The sequence below is a fragment of the Dendrobates tinctorius genome, unplaced genomic scaffold (genome assembly GCF_039654945.1).
Source record: "Dendrobates tinctorius isolate UK_male_01 unplaced genomic scaffold, ASM3965494v1 ptg000208l, whole genome shotgun sequence".
Classification (NCBI taxonomy): domain Eukaryota; kingdom Metazoa; phylum Chordata; class Amphibia; order Anura; family Dendrobatidae; genus Dendrobates; species Dendrobates tinctorius.
In genome coordinates, this window is record NW_027361875.1 from 6,171,756 (window position 1) to 6,185,439 (window position 13,684).

Here is a 13,684-nt window from a genome sequence, read left to right on the forward strand (position 1 = left end):
GAAGTGGTAATGTGCAGTGTATATATACAAAATAATACAGATACTGAGAACTACACCCAGTATACAGGACAGGAGAAGTGGTACTGTGCAGTGTATATATACAGAATAATACAGATACTGAGAATTACATCCAGTATACAGGACAGGAGAAGTGGTACTGTGCAGTGTATATACAGAATAATACAGATACTGAGAGTTACAACCAGTATACAGGACAGGAGAAGTGGTAATGTGCAGTGTATATACAGAATAATACAGATACTGAGAATTACATCCAGTATACAGGACAGGAGAAGTGGTACTGTGCAGTGTATATACAGAATAATACAGATACTGAGAGTTACACCCAGTATACAGGACAGGAGAAGTGGTAATGTGCAGTGTATATATACAGAATAATACAGATACTGAGAATTACATCCAGTATACAGGACAGGAGAAGTGGTACTGTGCAGTGTATATACAGAATAATACAGATACTGAGAGTTACACCCAGTATACAGGACAGGAGAAGTGGTAATGTGCAGTGTATATATACAGAATAATACAGATACTGAGAACTACACCCAGTATACAGGACAGGAGAAGTGGTACTGTGCAGTGTATATATACAGAATAATACAAATACTGAGAATTACATCCAGTATACAGGACAGGAGAAGTGGTACTGAGCAGTGTATATACAGAATAATACAGATACTGAGAATTACACCCAGTATACAGGACAGGAGAAGTGGTAATGTGCAGTGTATATATACAGAATAATACAGATACTGAGAATTACATCCAGTATACAGGACAGGAGAAGTGGTACTGTGCAGTGTATATACAGAATAATACAGATACTGAGAATTACACCCAGTATACAGGACAGGTGAAGTGGTAATGTGCAGTGTATATATACAGAATAATACAGATACTGAGAATTACATCCAGTATACAGGACAGGAGAAGTGGTACTGTGCAGTGTATATACAGAATAATACAGATACTGAGAGTTACACCCAGTATACAGGACAGGAGAAGTGGTAATGTGCAGTGTATATATACAGAATAATACAGATACTGAGAACTACACCCAGTATACAGGACAGGAGAAGTGGTACTGTGCAGTGTATATATACAGAATAATACAGATACTGAGAATTACATCCAGTATACAGGACAGGAGAAGTGGTACTGTGCAGTGTATATACAGAATAATACAGATACTGAGAATTACACAGTGTATACAGGACAGGAGAAGTGGCACTGTGCAGTGTACATATACAGGACAGGAGACGTGGTGCTGTGCAGTTTGTATATACAGAATAATACAGATTCCGAGGATTAGGGTTCATACTCCTTTGCGAGAAAAATGGACAAGTGCAATCTGAGGAAAAAATCGGATTGCACTCTGACCAATGTTATTCAATGAGTTACATCTCACATTTTCTCATGGTGATCTGCTGTGAATACATTGAGCATGAACTGCGGTGACCTCATCACTGGCATTTTCCCACAGTCCAGAGGTTACCGCAGTTCAGGCTGTGAGGGAGAGTACACTCAGTGACATCACCGCTAGTCATTAAAGCTCTGCTCCCAGCAGCTCATTCACCAGTGATTTTCAGCCAAGACAGTGGCATCTTGGCACCGTCCAGTCTGTAAACTATTTCTCCCTCAGAAATGGATTACGGCCTGGGACTCAACGACTGACAGGTATGGTATATTGTTGGTTTATTATTTTACTTTTATTACAGGAGATCGAGGGCATCGGGGAAATAGGCGAGGTCATAAGTATGGTTTAATTAAGAATATTAAAGCAATCTGTGTCTTTATTTCAAATAAAGGATTTTTTACTTGGTGTCTGTGTTTTATTTACAATTTGACTATGGGGTTAGTAATAGGGGCGCGTCCAATTGAAAATCTTTGGTGGAAGTTGAAGAAAATGGTCCATGACAAGGCTCCAACCTGCAAAGCTGATCTGGCAACAGCAATCAGAGAAAGTTGGAGCAAGACTGATGAAGAGTACTGTTTGACACTCATAAAGTCCATACCTCAGAGACTGCATATAAAAGCCAGATGTGGTGCAACAAAATACTAGTGATGTGTTGGAGTGTTTTTTTGTTGGTTTGTTTTTCATGATTACATATTTTTTTTCCTCAGAATTGAGTGACTCCATAATTTTTCCCCTATGCTTGGTTTAAAAAAGTAACCATTACTGACTACCACATTTTTTGTTCTTGATTTCTTTTAGTGTTTCTTAAAGCCAGAAAGTTGCCATTTGAATTGACTTTAGTTTTGTACCATGTCTGTGATCTGCTTTTTATCTGCAAAATTAAACAACTGAATGAACATCCTCCAATGCTGGTGATTCCATAATTTTTGCCAGGGGTTGTATACAGAATAATACAGATATTGAGGATTACACCCAGTGTACAGGACAGGAGAAGTGGTACTGTGCAGTGTATATATACAGAATAATACAGATACTGAGGATTACACCCAGTATACAGGACATGAGAAGTGGTACTGTGCAGTGTATATATACAGGATTGGAGAAGTGGTACTATGCAGTGTATATATACAGGACAGAAGTAGTACTGTGCAGTATATATATATATATATATATATATATATATATATATATATATAGGACAGGAGGAGTGATAATGTGCAGTGCATATATACAGAATAATACAGATATTGAGGATTACACCCAGTATACAGGACAGGAAAAATGGTACTGTGCAGTGTATATATACCAGACGGGAGAAGTGGTACTGTGCAGTGTATATACAGTGCCTTACGAAAGTATTTGGCTCCCTGGAACTTTTCAACCCTTTCCCACATATCATGCTTCAAACATAAAGATGCCAAATGTAAATTTTTGGTGAGGAATCAACAACAAGTGGAACACAATTGTGAAGTTGAGCGAAATTTATTGGTTATTTTAAATTATTGTGGAAATTCAAAAACTGAAAAATGGGGCGTGCAATATTATTCGGCCCCTTTAACTTAATACTTTGTTGCGCCACCTTTTGCTGCGATTAAGCTAGTTTCACACTAGCGTATTTGCTCCCAGTGCAAGGTCACGCCCCCTCCGGTCATCTCCTCCTACTATCGCACATCTCTGCATGCGATCTGCGCACTCTATCTTTAGCATAGGGTGCGCAGAATGTGCGCTAGTAGGATTTTGCGTACGCTGCGCCCTTTTGACGGTGCGCCGAGCGCACCAAAATGCAACATGGTGTGTTCGGCGCACACCGACGCACCGTCAAAAGTGCGCAGCGCACGCAAAATCCTACTAGCGCACGGTCAGCGCACGGTCTGCGCACCCTATGCTAAAGATTTGCGATAGTAGGAGGAGATGACCGGAGGGGGCGTGGCAGGCGCGGGGCTTAGCGGCGCTGTGCGCTGCGAGCAAATACGCTAGTGTGAAAACTAGCCTTACAGCTGCAAGTCGCTTGGGGTATGTCTCTATCAGTTTTGTACATCGAGAGACTGAAATTCTTGCCCATTCTTCCTTGGCTAACAGCTAGAGCTCAGTGAGGTTTGGTGGAGATCATTTATGAACAGCAGTTTTCAGCTCTTTCCACAGATTCTTGATTGGATTCAGGTCTGGACTTTGACTTGGCCATTCAAACACCTGGATATGCTTATTTGTGAACCATTCCATTGTAGATTTTGCTTTATGTTTGGGATCATTGTCTTGTTGGAAGACAAATCTCTGTCCCAGTCTCAGGTCTTTTGCAGACTCCAACAGGTTTTCTTCAAGAATGGTCCTGTATTTGGCTCCATCCATCCTCCCATCAATTTTAACCATCTTCCCTGTCCCTGCTGAAGAAAAGCAGCCTCAAACCATGATGTTGCCATCCCCATGTTTGACATCGGGGATGGTGTGTTCAGGGTGATGAGCTGTGTTGCCTTTACGCCAAACATATCGTTTGGCATTGTTGCCAGAAAGTTCGATTTTGATTTCATCTGACCAGAGCACCTTCTTCCACATGTTTGGTGTGTCTCCCAGGTGGCTTGTTGCAAACTTTAAATGACACTTTTTATGGATATCTTTGATAAATGGCTTTCTTCTTGCCACTCTTCCATAAAGGGTATGTCTCTATCAGTTTTGTACATTGAGAGACTGAAATTCTCGCCCATTCTTCCTTGGCTAACAGCTCGAGCTCAGTGAGGTTTGATGGAGATTGTTTGTGAACAGCAGTTTTCAGCTCTTTCCACAGATTCTCGATTGGACTCAGATCATTGTCTTGTTGGAAGACAAATCTCCCTCCCAGTCTCAGGTCTTTTGCAGACACCAACAGGTTTTCTTCATCAATGGTCATGTATTTGGCTCCATCCATCTTCCAATCAATTTTAACAATCTTCCCTGTCCCTGCTGAAGAAAAGCAGCCCCAAACCATGATGCTGCCACCACCATGTTTGACAGTGGGGATGGTGTTTTTCAGGGTGATGAGCTGTGTTGCCTTTACACCAAACATATCGCTTGGCATTGTTGCCAAAAAGTTCGATTTTGGTTTCATCTGACCAGAGCATTTTCTTCCACATGTTTGGTGTGTCTCCCAGGTGGCTTGTTGCAAACTTTAAATGACACTTTTTATGGATATCTTTGAGAAATGGCATTCTTCTTGCCATTCTTCCATAAAGGCCAGATTTGTGCAGTGTACGACTGAATGTTGTCCTATGGACAGACTCTCCCACCCCAGCTGTAGATCTCTGCAGTTCATCCAGAGTGATCATGGGCCTCTTGGCTGCATCTCTGATCAGTCTTCTCCTTGTTTGAGATGAAAGTTTAGAGGGACGGCTGGGTCTTGGTAGATTTGCAGTGGTATGATACTCCTTGTATTTCAATATGATCGCTTGCACAGTGCTCCTTGGGATATTTAAGGTTTTGGAAATCATTTTGTATCCAAATCCGGCTTTAAACTTCTCCACAACAGTATCACGGACCTGCCTGTTGTGTTCCTTGGTCTTCCTGATGCTCTCTGTGCTTCAAACAGAACCCTGAGACTATCACAGAGCAGATGCATTTATACGGAGACATGATTACACACAGGTGGATTATATTTATCATCATTAGTTATTAAGGATCATTCAGAGATCCACAATGAACTTCTGGAGTGAGTTTGCTGCACTGAAAGTAAAGGGGCCGATGTTATGATTGAATCACCGTAGGAGGCAAAAACAGAAATGCTAGCTAAGTCCTGAAAACCAGAGAAATTGGCAACTATCAGATTGCAGACCCCTGAACCTATCAACACAACTAGCAGTAGCCGTGGGGGGTTCCTACGATGACCTAGACCCCTCGATCACAGCCGGAGAGATACATAGGCCTAAAGAAGGAAAGGGGAAATCTAACTGCCCCAGAGCAGACCCAAAGCAATAGGCAGCCCCACATATAATGACAGTGAAGCAAGATGAAAACACTTACACAGACAGAAAGACAGGCTGAGCAAAGACGGGCCCAAAAACTACCTAGATAGGAACGGATAGGAAGTCTGCTGTCTGCAATCTGCCAAAACCCTATCAGAGACAAGAGCCAACCAGCTGATATAAAAATGGCCCTGAAGCAACTAAGCTTCAAAAACTAAATCAGCACTCAGGTACTTTCAGAAGACAGAGCTCACGGAAAACTGCACACTCCAGCAGGGAGTGGCAGAATCCAAAAAGCAAGAAAAACAAAAACAAATCTTAGATGCAAAAAGGCAAAACAGAAAACTTAGCTTTAGGAGAGCAGGAATCAGACTGGTGTCCAAGAGTCCACAGAGAAACCACCCGCAGGGCAAAAAGGGCGTAGGCTGCCTTAAATCCAGTCAGTGACTCCACTCAGCCAATCGTCTTCATTAGTCCCAGGTGCCTGATAATCAGGCTCACTACCTTCCTTCACTAGAATAGGGAGTTCACCAGGCCTCAGTGACGGAGGGGAAAATGAACTCACAACAGTACCCCCCCTTGAGGAGGGGTCACCGAACCCTCAACAACGCTACCAGGGCGATCAGGGTGAGCCCGATGAAAGGCACGCACCAATCTTTTGGCATGAATATCAGAGGCAGAGACCCAGGAATTATCCTCCTGACCATAACCCTTCCACTTAACCAAATACTGGAGTCTCCGTCTAGCCAGACGGGAATCCAGAATTTTCTCTACCTCATATTCCAAGTTACCTTCAACCAATACAGGGTCCGGAGGTGCCACCTCAGGCACAACTGGCTCAACAAACCTCTTCAACAAGGACTTATGGAACACATTATGGATCTTAAATGTGACCGGAAGAGCCAAACGAAAAGAGACCGGATTCATAATCTCCAAAATCTTGTAAGGTCCAATAAATATAGGCTTAAACTTAGGAGAAGCCACCTTCATAGCAATATTTTTTGATGATAACCACACCATATCACCAATCTTAACCTGGGGACCAATGGTCCTATGTCGATTGGAAAACCGCTGTCATGTCGGACACTGTTCACACCAGGGTGTCCGGCAGACAGCAGTAATACCCTGTTGGGTATTCTGTTCCAGTCGGGATAGGGTTAACCAGGTTGTCATGCTGGCTGAGGGCTGGGCCACGCCCTTGGTCTTTAAATAGTTCGTCCTGACTATGGGCGTCGCCGACTATAGCTTTAGCCTAGTGCTAGCAATACCGGTCAGCAGTGGTGGTGTTGGAGCGTCTGATATCTGGTGCAGTATATCCCTCAGTGGTTCTTTCTCCAATCTGTTATATATATATTTGGTTGCCCTTGCACATTATTGTATTCCCTTGTGTATTAACTGTGTGGTGTTTCTTTTACCCCTGTCCATACGTATTTGTGGGGTCTGGTGTCTGGTCCCCTCACTGGGTGGAGGGTGGTGGGTTCAGCTTAGGGCTGGACAGGAGACAGGGACAGGGTGGAGGCTCAGGCAGGAACACCTTCAGTGTAAACCCTGGGTAGAGGGACAGACAAGGTTCCCCTAGTCTGAGGGACATCGCAGGGGTCCCGGGGTTTTTGCCTAAAGTAACCTAGGCATACCATGACATTATAGTCGGCCCAAATAATAAAGTGAGAGAAAAAAAAAAAAGGTAGGGAATATAGGGGTTACTTACTATGGATCCTATACTTTCCCTAACCAAGCAGCTGGAGGCTCTATCCATACAGGTCACTGAACTCAGGGGGCGGTCCAGCAACAAGGCCTGTCAGCTCCTGCAGTACCTGCTGAGGCTGCAGCCAGGGCAGCTGAGCCCAAGTTTCCCCTTCCTGAACGATTTGCTGGTGATCGTGGTAAGTTCACGGTGTTTCGTGAATCATGCAAATTGTATTTCCGTATGCGTCCACATTCCTCAGGTAATGAGGCTCAACGCGTGGGCTTGGTGATTTCTTTGCTGAGTGGTGACCCACAGGCCTGGGCCTTTTCACTCCCTTCAGACTCACAGGCATTTGAATCTGTAGATTTTTTTTTCTCTGCTCTGGGTTTGATCTATGACGATCCGGATAGATTAAACTTAGCAGAGTCTAAGATACGCTCACTGCTACAGGGTGATCGACCAGCTGAGGATTACTGCACGGAATTCCGGCGCTGGGCGGTGGACACGCAGTGGAATGACCCTGCGCTTAGAAGTCAATTTTTGCATGGGGTTTCTGGAAGGGTTAAACAGACTCTCCTAATGTACGAGACTCCCGCCTCTCTGGAGACTGCGATGGCACTTGTAGTATGCATAGACCGACGTCTCCGTCAGGGGGCGCTGGTTTCGTTGCCTCCGGGAGGTGGGGGAGTGGTCGGTGAGGTTCCCGCGGGTGAATCCGTGGAACCCATGCAGATCGCTGGTATAGCACAGTCACCGAGTAACAAGCCTAAACGTCCTTGGCACAGAAGGCAGGGGCTCTGTTTTTTTTGTGGCCAAGGAGGACATTTTATTAACGCTTGCCCCCTGGTACCTAAGAAGGGCGCGCCGGCGGAAAACTGATAGGCTCAGAGGGTTTGGAGGAGTCTAGTCTGAGCCTTTGTGTATCCTCCGTCATGGTTTCCCAGTGTATGCTCCCTGCTAGGGTGGTACTTGGGGGGCAAATGCTCTCTATTACAGTATTTATTGATAGTGGCTCAGCTGCCAATCTCATTGATGAGAGGTTCGCGCATACAGCGGGATTTCCGGTGGAGAAATTGCCGAACCCCATCCGGGTGGTTACCATCAATGCTTCCCCGTTGTCTCAAGGGGAGATCACAGAGTGTGTGTTGGATATACAACTCCACATCGGAGTATTACACTCAGAGCGGGTAACTTGTAAGGTGCTTAGTAACTTACCGGCTCAGATGGTTCTGGGCTTTCCATGGTTGTCAATGCATAATCCTGTTATTGATTGGAAGACCCAGGACATAATTCAGTGGAGCAGGGAGTGTCAGGAGAGGTGCCTGGCTACATGTATTTCCGCTTTGACCCCCAGTATCCCGGAGCCGTTGCTGGATTATGCGGATGTATTTTCTGAGAAGGGTTGTTCGGAACTACCACCGCATCGCCCCTATGACTGTGCTATTAGGTTGAAACCAGGGGCCAAGTTACCTAAAGCTAGAATGTTTAATATCTCAGGTCCCGAGAGGCTAGCTCTCAAGGAATACATTGCGGATAGCCTGAGCAAGGGTCATATTAGACCTTCCTCTTCTCCTCTGGCTGCTGGCTTCTTCTTTGTTAAAAAGAAGGATGGCGGTTTACGCCCGTGTCTGGATTTCAGAGAACTCAACCAGATTACGGTCCGTGATCCTTACCCTATGCCACTTATACCCGATTTATTCAACCAAGTGGTTGGTGCCAGGTGGTTCTCCAAACTGGACCTCAGGGGGGCGTACAATCTTATAAGAGTCCATCAGGGGGGATGAGTGGAAGACAGCGTTCAATACCCCTGAGGGTCACTTTGAGAGTTTGGTAATGCCGTTTGGGTTGACTATGGCACCGGCGGTCTTTCAACACTTCATTAATGATGTCTTCTCTCAGTTGTTGGGGAGGTTTGTTATAATTTATCTTGACGACATCCTCATTTTCTCTCGCGACCATGATACACATATAGAGCATGTTAGACAGGTTCTGCAGTTGCTCAGAGAGAACAGGCTCTATGTCAAGCTTGAAAAATGTGTGTTTTTCGTACAGGAGCTACCGTTCTTGGGTTATATAATCTCCGCCTCAGGTTTTAAGATGGACACCGCAAAGGTGCAGGCGGTACTACATTGGGATCGGCCTGATAATCTTAAGGCGCTTCAGCGATTTCTTGGCTTCTCCAATTACTATAGGAAATTTATTAAGAACTTCTCTATGATTGCCAAACCACTGACTGACATGACTAAGAAGGGTACCGACTTTTCTGACTGGTCTGAGCCTGCGGTACAGGCGTTTGAATTCCTCAAGAATAGTTTTGCCTCAGCGCCCATTCTGGTGCAGCCCGATGTCTCCTTACCGTTTGTCGTGGAGGTGGATGCGTCGGAGGTTGGAGTGGGGGCTGTACTGTCTCAGGGCCCTTCTTGGGCCAAGTTGCATCCGTGTGCCTTCTTCTCCAAGAAGCTGTCGCCTGCGGAGCGTAATTATGATATTGGCAACAGGGAACTATTGGCCATCAAATTGGCATTTGAGGAGTGGCGACACTTCTTGGAGGGGGCTGTTCATCAGATTACTGTGATAACCGACCATAAGAATTTGCTTTATTTAGAATCTGCTAAGCGCCTGTCCTCCAGACAGGCTCGCTGGGCATTATTCTTCACCCGGTTCAACTTCATTGTTACCTATCGACCTGGGTCGAAGAATGTTAAGGCAGACGCTTTATCCAGGTGTTTTCCTGGTGGAGAGTTATGTGAAGAGCCGGTGCCTATTCTCCAAAAGGGTGTGGTGGTATCTGCCATCACGACAGAGATTGAGGCAGAGATTGCCGAGGCTCAGGAGGTGGTACCGCCGGGGTTACCTGCTAATAAATCTTTTGTGCCGCTACATCTATGCTCTAGAGTGTTGGGCGAACATCACGACACGGTACTGGCAGGTCATCCAGGGGTTAAGAGCACTCTGGAATTGGTATCGCGTCGTTTTTGGTGGCCTAAAATCCGGCAGGATGTGGCCTCATATGTGGCTGCCTGTACCACGTGCGCACGGGCCAAGACTCCTCGTTCCCGTCCCGCTGGTAGCTTGCAGCCTCTTGGGGTGCCCAGTAAGCCATGGACTGAGATTTCCATGGATTTTATTACTGACTTGCCCGCCTCGGCAGGGAACTCGGTCATTTTGGTAATTGTTGATAGGTTCTCCAAAATGTCACATTTCGTTGCTTTACCGTCTTTGCCCAATGCTAAGACTCTTGCTCAGATATTTATTCGCGAGGTGGTCAGACTTCATGGTGTCCCGTCTGACATTGTGTCTGATCGAGGTACGCAGTTTGTGGCAAAGTTTTGGAGAGCTTTTTGTTCTCGCCTTGGAATCAAATTATCTCATTCATCGGCTTTCCACCCTCAGTCGAATGGACAGACTGAGCGGATGAACCAAAACCTGGAGCAATACTTGCGCTGCTTTATTTCCGACAATCAGGAAGAGTGGTCAGCGTTTCTTCCTCTGGCAGAATTCGCAATAAACAACCATTGCCAGGAATCGTCTGGGGAATCTCCTTTTTTTTGTGTGTATGGTCAACATCCTCAATTTTGCACCTTGCGTCAGGGGTGCTCAGTTGGCGTCCCTGAAGAGGACCAGTTGGGAGCTCAATTGTCGTCTGTTTGGAGGAGAGTCAAGCAGCGCTTGTTGAAGGTGGGTTCCAGGTACAAACGGGTGGCTGACTGCAGACGTGTGCCAGGTCCGGACCTGTGTGTGGGTGATTGGGTGTGGTTATCTACTAGGAACATTAAGCTCAAGATACCGTCACTTAAGTTGGGTCCCAGGTTCATTGGCCCATTTAGAATCTCCGCAGTGATCAACCCAGTGGCATTTCGTTTGGAGTTGCCGGCTGTGTATAAGATTCATAATGTATTTCACAAAGCATTGCTAAAGAAGGTCGTGGGTTTGGTGGATGGTTCCCCCGGGCCACCACCTCCCGTCTTGGTGGATGGCGCGTTGGAATTTGAGGTGTCCAAAGTGGTGGACTCTAGGGTTGTGCGTCGCACTCTACAGTACCTGGTCCACTGGCGTGGCTATGGTCCTGAGGAGAGGACATGGGTGCCGGCCTCTGACATTCATGCTGATCGACTGGTTACTATGTTCCATCGTCGCCATCCGGACAAGCCAGGTCCTCGACATGGTGAGGTTCCGGGGGTCCCTCGTAGAAGGCGGGGTACTGTCATGTCGGACACTGTTCACACCAGGGTGTCCGGCAGACAGCGGTAATACCCTGTTGGGTATTCTGTTCCAGTCGGGATAGGGTTAACCAGGTTGTCATGCTGGCTGAGGGCTGGGCCACGCCCTTGGTCTTTAAATAGTTCGTCCTGACTATGGGCGTCGCCGACTATAGCTTTAGCCTAGTGCTAGCAATACCGGTCAGCAGTGGTGGTGTTGGAGCGTCTGATATCTGGTGCAGTATATCCCTCAGTGGTTCTTTCTCCAATCTGTTATATATATATTTGGTTGCCCTTGCACATTATTGTATTCCCTTGTGTATTAACTGTGTGGTGTTTCTTTTACCCCTGTCCATACGTATTTGTGGGGTCTGGTGTCTGGTCCCCTCACTGGGTGGAGGGTGGTGGGTTCAGCTTAGGGCTGGACAGGAGACAGGGACAGGGTGGAGGCTCAGGCAGGCACACCTTCAGTGTAAACCCTGGGTAGAGGGACAGACAGGGTTCCCCTAGTCTGAGGGACATCGCAGGGGTCCCGGGGTTTTTGCCTAAAGTAACCTAGGCATACCATGACAACCGCTGGGCCTTTTCCTGGGAGAGAGATAACTTATCCACCACTTGGTCCCAGATCTGGTGCATTCTCTCCACCACAGTGTCAACACCTGGGCAGGCAGAAGGCTCCACCTGCCCTGAAGAAAATCGAGGGTGAAAACCAAAGTTACAAAAAAAAGGTGACATTAAAGTGGCAGAACTAGCTCTATTATTTAAAGCAAATTCGGCCAAGGGCAAAAATGAAACCCAATCATCCTGATCAGCGGAAATAAAACATCTCAAATACGACTCCAAGGTCTGGTTTGTTCTCTCTGTCTGCCCATTGGTCTGAGGGTGAAAAGCAGAGGAGAAGGACAACTGAATTCCCAACTTGGAACAGAACGTCCTCCAAAATTTAGACACAAATTGAACTCCTCTGTCAGATACAATGTTCTCAGGAATCCCGTGCAAGCGAACCACCTGTTGCAAAAACAGAGGCACCAACTCAGAGGAAGATGGCAACTTAGGGAGTGGTACAAGATGAACCATCTTAGAGAACCTATTACAAATCACCCAAATAACAGTCATTCTTTGAGAGACCGGCATATCAGAGATGAAATCCATTGAAATATGGGTCCATGGCCTCCTGGGGACCGGCAAAGGCATCAACAACCCACTAGAGCGAGAACAAGATTTAGACCGGGAGCAAGTCCCACAGGACTGCACAAAATTCCTGACATCATGAGACAAGGTGGGCCACCAAAAAGAGCGACTCACCAGATCTCTAGTACCAAAAATACCTGGATGACCAGCCAATGCAGAGCAATGAACTTCAGACATCACTCTCTTCTTCCACTGGTCAGGAACATACAACTTTCCACTGGGGCAACGCTCAGGTTTGTCCTCCTGGAACTCTTGCAGAGCAAGTCTCAAATCGGGCGAGATGGCAGAAAGAACTACCCCTTCGCCTAAGATGGTGGCAGGCTTGGTCACCACAGGAGAATCAGCAAAGAAACTCCTAGAGAGGGCGTCTGCCTTGACATTCTTAGTTCCAGGAAGGAAAGAGACCACAAAATCAAAACGTGTAAAAAACAAGGCCCACCTAGCCTGTATAGGGTTCAAGCGTTTAGCCGACTCTAGGTAAATCAAATTTTTGTGGTCAGTGAGGACCACAACTTGATGTTTGGCTCCCTCCAACCAATGTCTCCACTCCTCAAATGCCCATTTCATGGCCAACAGTTCCCAATTCCCAACATATATAGTTACGTTCAGATGAAGAGAACTTACGGGAAAAGAAAGCACAGGGATTCATTTTAGATGTTACCGGATCCTTTTGGGACAACACCGCTCCTGCACCAATCTCAGAAGCATCCACCTCTACCTGGAACGGGAGTGAGACATCAGGTTGCCGCAGAACCGGGGCGGAGGTAAATCTACGCTTCAGCTCCTGAAAGGAAGCAACCGCCTCCGGAGACCAATTCAACACATCCGCACCCTTCCTGGTCAGGTCAGTCAATGGTTTGGCAATACTAGAAAATTTTGCAATAAATTTCCGATAAAAATTAGCAAAACCCAAAAACTTCTGGAGGGCCTTCAAAGAAGTGGGCTGAACCCAATCATAAATGGCCTTTACCTTGGCCGGGTCCATTTCAATAGTTGACGGAGACAAAATAAATCCCAAAAAAGAAATTCTCTGTACTCCAAAAAGGCATTTTGATCCTTTGACATACAGAGAATTCTCTCTCAAGATCTGGAACACAGTCCGAATATGTTACACATGAGAATCCCAATCCTTGGAGAAGATCAAAATATCATCCAGATAGATAATCAAAAATTTATCGACAAAGTCTCGGAAAATATCGTTCATGAAGCACTGGAAGACAGAAGGGGCATTAGTGAGCCC

General features: G+C 46.0%; 1 protein-coding gene across 3 annotated transcripts in view; it reads right to left on the minus strand.

Annotated features, from left to right (window-relative positions):
* CAPN3 (calpain 3) overlaps nt 1-13,684 on the minus strand; it is a 190,710-nt gene that overhangs the window by 60,657 nt on the left and 116,369 nt on the right. The gene's annotated exons all lie outside the window — the stretch shown is intronic.